General features: G+C 47.6%; 1 protein-coding gene and 1 long non-coding RNA gene across 2 annotated transcripts in view; one reads left to right on the forward strand and one right to left on the reverse strand.

The window, feature by feature from the left end:
• Positions 1 to 14,329, forward strand: part of tmod (tropomodulin) — a 123,076-nt gene that overhangs the window by 62,791 nt on the left and 45,956 nt on the right. The gene's annotated exons all lie outside the window — the stretch shown is intronic.
• The window catches only part of LOC149339189 (uncharacterized), a 36,580-nt gene that overhangs the window by 4,740 nt on the left and 17,511 nt on the right, over positions 1 to 14,329 (reverse strand). Inside the window, exon 2 of the long non-coding RNA XR_016283493.1 lies at positions 324 to 433. This is a non-coding gene — a long non-coding RNA (uncharacterized LOC149339189). The remainder of the gene's footprint in view (positions 1 to 323; positions 434 to 14,329) is intronic.

The following is a 14,329-nucleotide window of genomic DNA, read 5'->3' on the forward strand; positions in this document are numbered from 1 at the left end:
TCTGAAAAACCTAATAGCCGCCACCGTCCCGACCTCTGCATTGCCTATTTCTTCGCTCGAAAGAAGCCGTTCGCGGCTTTTAAGAGGCCTGCAGCCTTCCGACGCGCACATTTGTTGACACACACTCCGCCTCTGTTCCACACTTTCGATGGCGTCTTCGTTAATGCGACGACCTTTCACGCCTGCCTCGCCAGACAGCCTGCGACCGTTACGACTCCGAGTTACGAAACGGGCGACTCGAAAGACCTGCCACCACCACAGGCTACGCTCTCTTAGCGCCGAGCTGCACCACACGTTTTAACATCTCGGAAACTTGTGCTCACCCGCTGTATTTCTTGTACTTTCCCGCGCATCTTCAGCCAAAGACAGGCCTCGTGTCTTCCTTTCCTCCTTTCTTTCTTCATCATCATCATTTATCGTCCCTTAAAGGCTCCTGTTGGGGTATTACATAAGGAGGGAGCGTGTACAAGGTTGATGTAAAAAATAAAGGCCACAAAAATATAACAAAGCAATATAGGAACATAAAGAGAAGCAAAGAACGCGATAGTTAGAACGGTGCAGGTAAAAAATGCCTTTAGGCCTCAAGCACCACACACGTCGGCGAAAGGTTAGGGCAGCAAAACTCAATACAGGAAAAGGATTTCATATAAACACAAATCCCGTGTACTATGCGATGTCAGTGCACGTTAAAGAACCCCAGGTGGTCGAAATTTCCGGAGCCCTCCACTACGGCGTCTCTCATAGCCTCAGTCGCTTTGGGACGTTAAACCCCATAAACCAAACCAAACCACAAATTGGAGAACTCGTTTCTTTTTCTTTCTTTCTTTCTTTCTTTTGATTGTTTCTTTATTTGTTTATTTCTTTTCTTTCTTTTTTTATTTGTTTCTTTCCTTCTTTCTTTGTTTTCGTATTTCTTTCCTTCCTTGCTTCTTTCCCTCCTCCTTTCCTTCCTTCCGTCCTTCCCTCGTTCTTTTTTCTTTCTTTCCTTCTTGCCTTCTTTCCTGTCATTCTTTCCACGAGTGCGCAAACAAGGTATCTCGTATTCTCGGATCATACGATGCTCTAGCCCTTCTGGGGAGTTTCCGCCAGTGAGTTGCGCAATGATGGCGCTCGCAACACCATCACTCGGGCTCTAGTCTCGTTCATTACATGAACCGCTACTTCCACTAAGTTGTTTAGCCAAGTCACGCCACTGCCTGCTGTAGCGGCTCCTGGACGAAGATGAGGGAATTACTTCTCAACGAAGGTAATTGGTTGCGCGGTGACCCCGTTTTCGAGGTGTATACTGCTCCACGAGACGCGCCTCTTTGTTATTTATTCATTTACCCCGTTCATCGAGCAAAGGGTGAGGAAACAAGACGAGTCCGACCGCGAAGTAATCGTATAGATTACGTGTGCTCAGCTATCTACTGCTCCGGCGTACGAAGTAAACACTACAAGATGTCTCTTAAGGGCCGCGTCTCATCGCAAGGCGGAGGTGCACGGTTATATAAGGTTCACGCGTCATGCTGAAACCACGTCTACGCCCACGGTCGTAAGGTTGCGGAGGGAACAGCGCGGCAAACTGGGGCTCGATGCAACAATGAGTGCCTGCGCTGTGGGACGCCTTTTGGGGCATTACCGTCGTGCCGGCTGGGGCGAGTTTGGCTTGGCTCAACGTTCATGCTCCAACGTTCATGATACTGCGGTTAGGCAGAGACCATGATAATTTAAAAAGTATACTAAGGTCGTAACGCGGTACCCTTGAGAAAACCTGAGCTTTAAGCTTGATTTCTGCCACCACCGACTGCTGACCGCTGTGCAAAATGGCAGTTTTGCCATGTCAGTACACTTGCGACAGTTAGCTGACACTTTTCATTGCATTTATTGTCATTGTGACAATAAATAAGGTAGGAAATGATTGACTCCCGCTTGTTCCCTAATCTCCTAGCTCCTGTCCTAGCTGAAGTCACGAATATGAAATAAACAGGAGCACCTCCTTAGCGTAACGCAGTGGATGGCGAGAAAAAGCAAGCGTAGCAGGAGGCGGCAGATGTTCAGGTGGTGGGCGGATAAGATAAGAAAGCTTGCGGAGATAAGGCGGCCGTAACAAATGCGGGAGGAATTACTTGGAGGTCGCTGAGAGAGGTATTTATCCTGCGGATAGTGCACGTACACTTTAAATATGAATGGCCCTATATGGGAGAAAAAAGGAATAAGCTGTCCTCTAGCGCGTACCCTTTTAGACGCAGGGTGAGGTGCCCAAGCACTGTGGTAGATTTCCATCACTAAAAATAAGGGGTCTTGAGGCTGGAAACTGAAATACCCTCATCAAAACATCCGAAGTTCTAGCAGTTACGAAGATTTTACCGAGCTTTCAATCCCCTCTATTAGTTAACCACAAGACCTCCGGTGCCACGCTTAAAAGCTTCCTCCCATTGCTAACTGCATCAAGTTACTATGCGTTGCAGTGGAAACATACCGCCGTTCCCATAAGTAAGCATTCTGTATATTTTGTGATCGAAATCTACTCCGGGACTTCAGCTGCATACCCTGCCCGTAAAGAGAGGGCGTTATAGGACAGCTTATTCCTTCTTTACTCCCATAACGGCTCGGTCGTGTTAGAATGTAGTTAAGCTGTTCTTGATGATGATGATTGTCATTTCTTCGCTCAGAGAATTGGAGAAAAGTCTTCGTTCTTATTGGTTTCCGCGGACTTTCGGAACTGTGTACCTCCCTTTCTGTCAAGATTTGTGCATAAACACGTCGAACTGCGAGTAGTGCTGTAGGCATCGGCCTCCAAAATAACAGAAACGCGATAAAGCCTGGTGCTTAGGCAGCGATACGTGTAGCCCCATCTCGTGACAGGCGCCCGCATTAGTTACGCATGCACAACGCGATCCGGGCAGCGGTGATGAGCGCCGTGCGCGTCCATGCTTCAAGGCGAACGCTTGACAACAAAAGGTGGGAAAAGACCCGGGAAAAGAAATTGTAAAATATATTTCTGATTCAAGTAAATGGCGCAGTAATTGTCTCACATCTCGGTGGGCACCCGAAACGCGCCGTAAGTGAAGGGATAAAGGAGGGAGGGAGAGAAGGAAAAGGTGTCGTAGTGGAGGGCTCCGGAATAGTTTCGACCGCCTGAGAATCTTTAACGTGCACTGGCAGCACACGGGCGCCTCAGCGTTTCGCCTCCACCGAAACGCGGCCGCCGCGGTCGGGTTCGCACCCGGGTACTCCGGTTCCATAGCCGAGCACTCTAACCACTGAGCCACCGCGGCGGGTGGGAAGACCCGGCCCACGGTGCACATTTTACAGCAGTAGACTGAGAAGCTGTTCGCTGTGGAAATCGCCACCTGTGTCCTAGCGGAGAGGGGGCGTCAGCATGACACGCTTTGCAACAATGACGCTGCAAATTCGTGGAGGAATCACAGCTAGATACTCTATTCTGACCTCACGCTCATCTTGCCCCAACCTGGGGCGTTCCTACTAACAAATGTATGTGCGTGTACGCGTCTAAGTTGTGTAACGCCACGGAAACGTAAAATGCTGACATGAAAAAAACATTCGCGTAAAGTGAATGTCTTATGCTGGCATCAGTCGTCACGTATGTTGGCATCAATTATATATTTACTTCGTACACAAGCGTCTATTTCACGTATCCAGATTTGTATGAGCCCGAGAAGGGCATCCAGTGTGTTTAACACACAAATATTGCGACTAAAATATAATGTTTGCATATTCTTCAACACATTTTTCTTTTATTCCTGTCATCGTAAGATAGATACAGAGGGGGGAGGGAAAGGCAGGGATTTAACCAGAAAGGTTTCCGCTTGGCTACTCCCTGCACTGGGGAAGGGAAGGAGGGGATTAAAGAGGGAAGAGAGAAGGAATGGGAAACACAGTCACAATCTGTCAATCAAGGCAGTCTCTCGCAAAAAAACAAAACGGTGTCTTGTAAGCCTTGATGGCTGTCGACTGTTGTGGCCATGGACCGAAGATCTTAGCCTCTGTGAAAGGGCGAGGATCAAGGCGGTCCAGAGCACAACGCAACTTACATCATCGTGAGGTATGCAAGTAAAATCGCGCTGTTGTGATCGGTTTTGCACAGAGTTGAAACCGTTGCGCAGTCCCCCACTACTCTGCGCCACACTGTTACGTTATACGTTGCAAGTAGTTGCATCCCATAAAGCGGGTTTTGTTTTATTTTTGAAGGCCTATTTTCTTTTTACTTATTCTGCAATTTATTCGTCTGTACGTGTATTCATCACTGAGGCATGGTACGGCCATATTATAACAAGCACCCCCGTCACGCTCCCGCATCGGTGCATGCCCCTAGGCCGACGCATATATTTACATGTCTTGGATATAAACAGAACAAACAAGCGGCAGCGAGGCGAGAAGGTTATCAGCGGACACCTGCCGGGCTTTGCGATAAACTCCGCCACGTGCTGTCAGTCCGTTAACCGGCGTCGCTGGCGATATCCCGCTGGCTGGCGCTGCCGACGTGGAACCAGGAGGAATAACCACGTGCGGATGCGCGCCAGTGCATCGCTCCTACCGACGCCGCCGACGTCACGACGGCGCAACGCTAGGGCGGAAGGCAACCGATTCGAGGTGTCCGCGACAAAGTCGTGCGTCAGATGAGTGATGAGGCGCGCGAGTCCTGACGTTACTGCTGCCGCCGTTGCGCTGTTGGACGTTGCGCGGGCATTGCGGAATCCTGGCACACGGGGAACGACGTCATGTTTCCGCTCGCGCCGTCGGAGAGTTAACGGCTGACGTCAAAGCAGCCCGGCGCATTATGCTTCGGGCGCGATTCGCATAAATAGACTAACGCGACTTGAAGACTATCCCTGCTTTTTGGCCTGAATAGGACCAATTAATGTTTGCATTTGTTATTATATCGCTATAATTTGCAACAAAAAGGCGGTAGAAGACGGATGAATCAAGCGCCTAGATAAGCTCAACTGTTGTGTTCAGCCCTCTCGCGAAAAAAAAAATGTGGTAGAGCACCCTAGTCCACATAGGTTACGTGTAAGGTGAGTAAGTGATCCGGATGATTTTACTATTCCCCGCCGCGGCTGCTCAGCGGTTACGGCGCTCGGCTGCTGGCCGGAAAGACGTGGGTTCGATCCTGGCCGCGGCGGTAGCATTTCGATGGAGGTTAAATGCTAGAGGCCCGTGTACTGTGCGATGTCAGTGCACGTTGAAGAACCCCAGGTGGTCGGAATTTCCGGAGCCCTTCACTACGGCGTCCCCATAGCCTGAGTCGCTTTGGGACGTTAAACCCCAATAAACCAAACCAAACCAATCTAAAGATATTCACCCCCTTACGTTAGAAAGGTACATATGAACTCATATGCAAACGCAAACTTGCAGAAATATGTCGCATATATGCCTACTGCAGTACACGTGTACACGTACACATACACAGGTGCTTTGTGGGACTGCTCCTTTATTTGTGTCGTTCGGATTTTGATCCACTTTCGCACATCAAGGCACCTTCGGACATCAAAGCCTTACTAACGTATGCCACGAAGGGCCACAGGTAACCACACACTGAAAAACATCATACATTTTGCAACGTCATACCTTTCGCACGGTTACTTGTGTGTGAGTACATGTGAGCGTGCAAAGTTTCTGAGGTCAGAACAGACAAGCACTATAGAAACCGTGCATATCCACTGAAGACTTGCTTTCTCGCTTTTATTTGCTTCATAAATCCGAGACCTCATCGGACCCAGTGGCGCTTGGCAGCTGAGCTAAAAATCGATTTCTTTCGAAATTGTGGTGACGCAAATGGTCACCACATCTGAGCGCGTCGAGCTACTGCTCAGAGTCCGTATGAGTTCTCAGAATATTATATGAACGCTGGATGAAGAATTGAAGAGCTGTTCGGAAAGCCTGAAAACACTGTTCAGCCCAGAAGTGTCACGGGGATTATATTTGCGAAGTACACGTTGAAGCGACGATACGGGCATTCTGATCGCCAAAACATGTGCGACACTAAAACTAAGGCGCAGTATGCGGTGCTTACAATATTCTTTTTTTTTTTAGTTTATATTGGACCGGCGGTAAATGTGCCGCGACGCTGTTACAAACATTATCGCTAAGTGATGTGCTCACGGAGAAAAAGGGCATGTACACCATCATTTGGATTGCAGTGCAAATGAACCCGCAGCCGGAGACCAAACACTGACAGATGAAGCAGAGAAAGCAGTCGGGAGAAAGAATGCGATATTTCATTTCCACTGTTTATTAAAAACTTACAGCACATAAGACCAAACATATTGTCCCGTAGTGATGCCGACAAGTAAGCAGGAGAACAAAGGCTTCGGCGGCAAGCTGCTTACGGAGCTTGTAGTGAGCTCGGCGGCGGCGATAGTAGCATGAGCGCTCTACGGTCGCCGAGATCAGCAAACCCTTTGCTGACAGCGGCGCTCGATTTAAAGATAACAGCGAACTTTCGAAAGCAAGTAGTCTGAAATACAGGCAACAATCTCAGACGTAGGTAGAAACTATAACCAACAAACTCAGACGTAGGTAGAAACTACCACGCGTGGTCAGGATCGTTCCAAGCGCTCTGCAACCGCTTCGCATGGCAAATAAGGTATAGTAAGGGTACGGGCCTGGCAAACACATGGAGAAGCAAGCACAACAGAGCTTCGCGACAGCATTGAGCAGCGCTCGTGTATAGATACATGTTTGCACTTACCAATATACAAATGCACATCTGTACCTACATATATACGTGTACCGTTGCCCACAGATGTATACACACGAAACTGATAAAGAAACAGTTGTCGGTGGCGCTCATTCTGATCTGTCCCGAGCTGCTCTGTTTCCCTTTCTGCCAGAACTGTTTTCCAAGAGCACAGACGAGGGGAAATGTTCGAAGAATGCTGCTACCACATCGTGGCATTTTATTTTCAATAAATAAACGCGACCGAACACTGAACTCAGCAAGCGCAAGTTGTGCTATACAGAAAGCGCTTTAAAGGCAAAAATAGCGCATAGCGGCCGAAAGGGGGTTCTCAAAGCCCCAGACGAAATAAGGTAACGGAGAAATAGGGGAGTGAATAAAAGATCACGTTTGTCCATCACAATGCTGCAGGAAAGGCGTTTTCAAATCCTATAGCCCCGCGGCGTTGGTTCTGCTGTGTTATGGGAAACCTGCAGCGCAACGCTGCGCGCAGGATGCGTGTGTGGCAGAAATAAATTGCGTTCCGTCGGTGCTGCGCTTGCCGGCCGAGATTTCGACGCAGGTCCGATACCCTCGCAGCTATACGGCGTTCTCGTCGCAATAACGTCGTGCGCGGTGAAAGACGTCAGCGGACGCGGATTTCCGTGCCTTTGCGTGTCGCAGTGCACGAAGCTTTCCTCACTAGGCGACCGGAAGCAGAGCTGCCCTCCTTTTGCGTACCGTAGTTTAAACCGCCTTGCACGGAGGCACAGCCAGGCCATAAAAACAAACAAAAAAAAAAGCTTTGAAAACTGGGTTTTCAAGAACGGAAATGGCGCAGCAACTGTCTCACATATCTCGGTGGACGCCAGAACCACGCCGTAAGGGAAGAGAGGAAGGTGGGAGCGAAAGAAGAAAGAGAGAAAGGGGTGCCGTAGTGGAGGGCTCCGGAATAATTTCGACCACAGCAGACGTTCGCCATTGTGTTTCGCCTCCACCTAAACGCGGCCACCGCGGCCGGGTTGACCAAGTTCAGTTTTGGTGTAAGAGAGATGACTTCGATGCTGGAAATAATCGATGTTTATTTCATGATTTCCTTAAACAAATACTCTACCTCACGGGCCACCACGTGAAGCAACATACGAGGTCTGTTAGAAAAGTATCCGACTTTATTTTTTTTTTTTTGCGAACACCTAGTGGATATGAAACAAGCGCGCTTACAGCAGCCGACCTTGAACCCTCGTGCGCATGCACGAATTTTTTCCCGCCTGCCGATAGCGTCAGTCGCTGGGAAGCAGCGTTTGAGTGACGCAGTGCGCAGTGCTCTCGTCGGTTTTTTGTTGCAAAGAAAATGGCGGAGCGAGAGGAGCAGCGCTACTGCCTCAAATTTTGCCAGAAACTTGGCGATAGCCAAGTGGAAACCATTCGAAATGTTCAGACGGCTTTCGGTGATGATGCTATGAGCAGCACACAGATTAAGCAGTAATGCAACTGGCTTAAAGACGGCCGCACATCCGTGGAGAGAGAGCCACGCTCCGGTCGGCCATCAACATGCCGAAATTACCAGGTAATTGCCGAAGTGAACGCCGTGGTGATGCGGGACTGTTGTGTGACTATCCGAGAAATTGCGGGAGAGGTGGACATCAGCAATTTTTCTGCACATTCCATTATCACCGAAGATTTGGACATGGAGAGAGTGGCAGCGAAATTTGTGCCGAAGCTGCTAACAGTGGAGAAAAAGCAGCTTCGTGTTGAAGTCTCACAGGAGATGCTGGATTCCACCAACAGTTACCCTGACTTCACCGACGCCGTAATCACTAGTGACGAGTCTTGGGTGTACGGGTACGACCCGGAAACCAAATCACAGTCGTCACAGAGGACGCATTCCACGTCACCAAGACCAAAGAAGGCCCGCCAAGTGCGCAGCAATGTCAAAGTGATGCTGACAGCTTTTTTGACTCCCTCTGTGTGGCACACCTTGAGTACGCACCCCACAGGGTCAAAGAATGACTAAAGAGTACTACAGAGATGTCCTCCATCGCCTACGTGGTGCTGTGCGGCGCAAGAGACCGGAATTGAGGTCAACAAGAAATTGGCGCATCCCTCGCGGCATTGCTCCTGCACATTCCTCGCATTTGATTCAGACTTTTCTGGCGAAAAACCTGACTCCTGTAGTTCAACAGGCTCCTTACTCTCCTGATATGTCCCTCTACGACTTTTGGCTGTTTCCTAAAATCAAGAGTCCATTGAAAGGAGCGCGATTTCAGAAAAGAAAGGACATTATGGCTGCAACGACAGCAGAGCTAAATGCCATTCCGAAAAGGGCCTTTTCGGAATACTTCCAACAATGGCAGCACCGCCGGAAGATGTATATGGAGCCCCAAGGAGACTACTTTGAAGGTTATTAGGTTTCTAACGCTCCAGTTATGCCAGTTTTTTTTCTTCGGCCGAAGGTCGGATACTTTTCTAACAGACCTCGTAACGTCGGTTACGGGCGGCCGGTATAAATGGAGCACGGAACACTTCTATAAATGCCCTGTACCAGATTAAGTACCCTGCCCTGCTAGTCTTAGCCTTAGGCAGCACCTACTATGGGATAACTATTGACCGCGATTGAAATTTGATTGATTGATTGATTGATTGATTGATTGATTGATTGATTGATTGATTGATTGATTGATTGATTGATTGATTGATTGATTGATTGATTGATTGATTGATTGATTGATTGATTGATGGATGGATGGATTGATTGATTGATTGATTGACTGATTGAATTCATGCGCTTTTCTTTTACAAAATTATCTAATAACAGCGCTACCGCGTGTCCAGTAGCGCTGTTTTTAATTAATTATGAATAACCACCAAATTTCCCAATCTTGTTTCAACCTCAGGTGGTCGAAATTTCTGGAGCCCTCCACTACGGCGTCTCTCATAGCCTTAGTCGCTTTGGGACGTTAAACCCCATAAACCAAACCAAACCCTTATTTCAATGCCCTGTATTTGTACATATTGTATATTGCCGCCCTACCCCTATCCTTTCTCCTATCGCTCCCCCCTTTCTTTCCTCTTCCCTGTCCTCTCCCACTCATTTTATTCCCGCTATCCGCTGCTCAGGTGCTTCAGGCTTCGATGGGAGATGCCGCGGCTGGCAACATCTGTTCCTTCTTTTTATTTTCTTATTACCAATAAATAGCCACTGACAGCAACAACTCTTTTTCACTTACCTTTTATCAGTTTTCACTTTTTGTATCTTCTATTGTGTATCGAGTGCTGATAAGGACAGCACTTAATTTCTTGCATCAAATATTTTTCCCACCCGAGCGAAACAACGACAAAGAAAGTACGCGAGACGAAAAGAAATACTTCCGTTGCTCGCCATGCTCAGCGACTACTGTCCGGCATGTCTTTCCAGCTATTGTAAAAGTAAAGGCGCCAAAAACCACACACACACACACAAGACAAGAGATCGGGCAAGAACGCCACAATCGTCAATGAAGCACGGAGACGAAACACACATAGAAGGGCCCACTGTATTAGAAATGTAGCCTAAGAGAACTTGTTGCCGGACTAGTTGGTAATTTATTGTAAAAGTAAAGGCGCCAAAAACCACACACACACACAAGACAAGAGAACGGTGCGCTAGTGTCAGTGCGCTCTGTCCCGTTCTCTTGTCTTGTGTGTGTGTGTGGTTTTTGGCGCCTTTACTTTTACAATGAATTACCAACTAGCCCAGCAAGAAGTTCTCTTTCCAGCAAGTTCTGCGTTTTTTCCCTCAGTGTACTGAAAAAGAAATGCATAAATACAAAGCCACACAAAGCAGTCTGTTGTCCGCAGACTAATTTTAGGGCGCCGCAGAGGCAAATGTCGGAGGTATCCGCAACAATAGCGCGATCAATCCTTGAAACACGCTTTCGGCACGCCGGTCAACCGAGTAGCCGCTCGTCGTTTGCGGCTGTTTCTTCTCTACTTTTTCTTCCTTCCTTTCGCGGGAACAGCGGCGTCTGCCAGACAGGCGTGAATTCGTTCTATTTTAGGAATTCTCTCCCCTCTACTTCCCTTCCTTCTTTTCGTCTGCTATTGCTTTGTAGTACTTTTTATTTGAATGCTGGCTCCATTCGCCGACTCATGCCTACGACCACGAGTTTGACCGTTGATGTCACGGAAGTCGTGGGGGTTACGGCGGTAACGGTCGCGGCGGTCACGGTTACGGAAGGTCCGAGAGGAAGGAACTACGGCCGAGGAACGGAAGGGCGCGTTTTCACAGCTTGTACCGGCACCCTCCCGTTTTGTTTTGCTCTTTTTTTCTTCCCTGTGTCGCACTTTTTTTGTGTGCGCTTGCTCTGTTGCCGGAACATCATAAAAGCGTGCTTTGTATGGTCCCGAAATGTCTACTAAAAGAGAGAGAGAAACTCAGAGAACACGGCGCTAGAGCTCAAACCCTGAAACTGCAAATACAAGGACATCAAACTGAAAATTCGGAAAGAAAGCTCGGTCATAGCTTTGCAGTTTTATTCGGCACCGACAGAGCGGAATCATGCCGAAACATTGGTTGCCGATTGTGCGAGGGTGCTGAGGTACGTGAAGTCGTTTTCTCTGAGCTTGCACGAAGTGGCACAAGAACTAGTAGTTGGAGTGAAATTCGCCATGCGGTAATGTTTCGTGATATCTGCATTTAAAGTAGGGCAGAAACAACCGAGGTTAAGTAAAAACTTAAGAACAAATTACTGAGCACTCAGCTCAGCTACCAACTCGTTTCAAGGGGTTCGTTACTATCATCTGTCGCTCCGTCCATTCGTCTCTTTTTTTTTTTGTTTTTTACGTGGCTTCAGATGGGGCTCGTCTGCAGGCAACTAGAAAACAACCAACTCAGCCTTTTTCTCCTGACAACGTAAAAAAATGCTGTGTCATCTGTTGCACTGTGAATAACCCCTCGATTCACATTACAGAACAAGTGGCCGGCTACAGAGTTCATGTTGGAAAAAGATAGGCTTTGCCACCTACAGTATTGAATATATTGAATATAGATGTTCAGATGTAGATATTCAGTGAAAACAGATATTCAGTACAGGTCCAAGACTCTTGGATATCAAATTTAATTGTGAGGAAACTGTGAATATTTTACGTACTGCTATGAAATATTTTATGTTATGAAAACGCAGCAAAATCTTTCTTTTAAAACTTGTCCATCGCTCACGTCGAGTAGTAAAGACTGCCATAGGAAACCAATGCGGAACGTTTCTGGCGATATCAAAAACGTTAATAGCAAGAATATAAAAGCCTGCCGAGCGGACATCTCGGGTATATTTTTATTGTTGTGGTGAAATACGATGTATAAAAAAAATTGCGTTCATAAACAATTTGCCGCTCAAAAATGCGCTTGTCCAAAACTTCTGGGTGTGACTAGCGTATATTGCTGGCATTGCGGCAAGTAATTTTATTTTAAGTGTAATTTCATTTTCATCCGAAAAGTTCCCGATCGCGGAAGAACAAAGTTTTAATTGACTAAGCTCAACATTGTGCAGTCAAGAACTGCAAATCTTCGGACAATACTTCGACCATCTTTGGACGACGAATGCTCGGAAACCTTCGAGCGCGGAAAATGGGCTCGGCGAATATTCACGTATGGTCATATTCGGCGCGAGATTGAAGGGTAATCGTTGAAAGCCAACCTGGGGGAAGGTGCACGCGATATGAGTCGAACGAGGGCGCTGTTATGTAGCGCAATATCTCAGCTCCCTCCAATCACGTCGGAAGGGAACCCTAGTCGCAAGGTCGCGCGACTGCCGCCACACGGCGACACGGTAGCGAGCGAGCAATCGCTCGAACAACCGATCATATCCCTTTCCGCAGAATGTGGCCGAGGGGAGGGGGGGGGCCGCGTGCGACCCGCAGTTGTGAGACGATGGAAGCGATCTCCACCGGATCGCAAGGCTGGCGTGCCGGTGGTGAAACAGCGCTGTGCTGTAACTTTCCCAGCGGACTGTAATACTTGTCCACGCATATGCATGTACAGTACGTGGGGCGACTGCGTAATGCCTCCTCTGCGTTTGCGTATTCACTCAGCATTCACTCATGCGCCTAACAGTGCTGGTAGGAATAACCGAACAATAGGACAATCGAGATTTTTTTGTTTTGTTTTCTTACGTCATAGGTGTTCAGTCCACATAGTTCGCTTTTCATCCATATAATCAAACACCTAGGACACTCCTAAAGCTCTAAATGTCTGTGTGGGGAAAAGAACCTGGCACGCTAAATACAAGAAAAGAAAGGTTTGGTTTGGTTTATTGGGGTTTAACGTCCCAAAGCGACTCAGGCTATGAGGGACGCCGTAGTGGAGGGCTCCGGAAATTTCGACCTCCGGGGGTTATTTAACGTGCACTGACATCGCACAGTGCGCGGGCCTCTAGAATATTTATCCTCCATCGCAATTAGGCCGCCGTGGCCGGAATCGAACCCGAAAAACGCAGGTTCGATCCCGGCCTCGGCAGCCGAATTTCGATGGAGGCGAAATTCTAGAGGCCCGTGTTCTGTGCGATGTCAGTGCGTGTTAAAGAACCCCAGGTGGAAGAAATTTCCGGAGCCCTTCACTACGGCGTCCCTCATAGCCTGAGTTGCTTTGGGACGTTAAACCCCAATAAACCAAACCAAACCAAACCTTTATTTTCTTGTATTTAGCGTGTTAAGTTCTGCAAGACCCAAAGACAAACCATGCGGCCTGAAGAATTCGACCACAACATACAGTGCAGTAGAGCAGACACCCTTCCTGATTTCTGACCTTTTGTGATAGCTTGCTCTCGGTCCACGATCGGCACCAGACTGGTTCCGATCGCTCGAACAGCCCACTGCCCACAAAAGCGACACCAGAGGAGGTGCTAGCTACTAAAGTCAACACTTATTGTTACAAAGAGGAGCGACAAAAACCCGTTACGTCACCTGTCTAATTACAGATGCGGCCAATACACAGTGTTTCACCTAAGACTTTAGACAATTTTTAAAAATGGGCTTTTTGAGTTAGAACGCTTTTTTCGGCATAGCATTGTCAGCGGTGTAGTGCACCAGAATACAGCTAAGACATGCTATCTAGCAGCCTAGTGAACTAATATTGAATAGTTAACTTTTTAACTATTACCGTTAGGCTCCTTAATTATTGAGAGGCGTTCAGCCCAACGTCATTAATATTCATATCAGTTTTTAGAATTTCGAAAACATGGTTACTCTCGACGCTGTGCCTCAAAAAAATTTGGATATTTCGACGAGTTACGTGCACTGGAGAGGTTGCATTCCTGCAGGCTTCTCGAAAGCGCATTTATTTTGGTGCGATGTAGGCGAAATTTGTTCAACCACAGCGCCGTGGACAACCGCGTTTTCGAAATTATAAAGTCGCATATGGATATTACTTGCGATGGGCTACACGCCCCTCAATAATTAATGAGCCTAAGGTTAAAAGTTAAGTATTCAATATTAGTTAACCAGCCTGCTAGTTACCACGCCTTAGCTGTATTCTGATCTACTGCCTCGCTGACAATGCTATGCTGAAACAAGCGCTCTTCTAACTAAAAAAAAAAAGCCTATTTTTAAAAATTATGTAAAGACTTCGGTGCAACACCCTGTATAATGTTTCGACACCTTGCAGGCAATAAAATTAGTTGGAGTCAGCGCTGT

This window comes from Amblyomma mixtum, chromosome 6 (assembly GCF_055824585.1).
Source record: "Amblyomma mixtum isolate Tamu chromosome 6, ASM5582458v1, whole genome shotgun sequence".
In the NCBI taxonomy this organism is placed as follows: Eukaryota; Metazoa; Arthropoda; class Arachnida; order Ixodida; family Ixodidae; genus Amblyomma; species Amblyomma mixtum.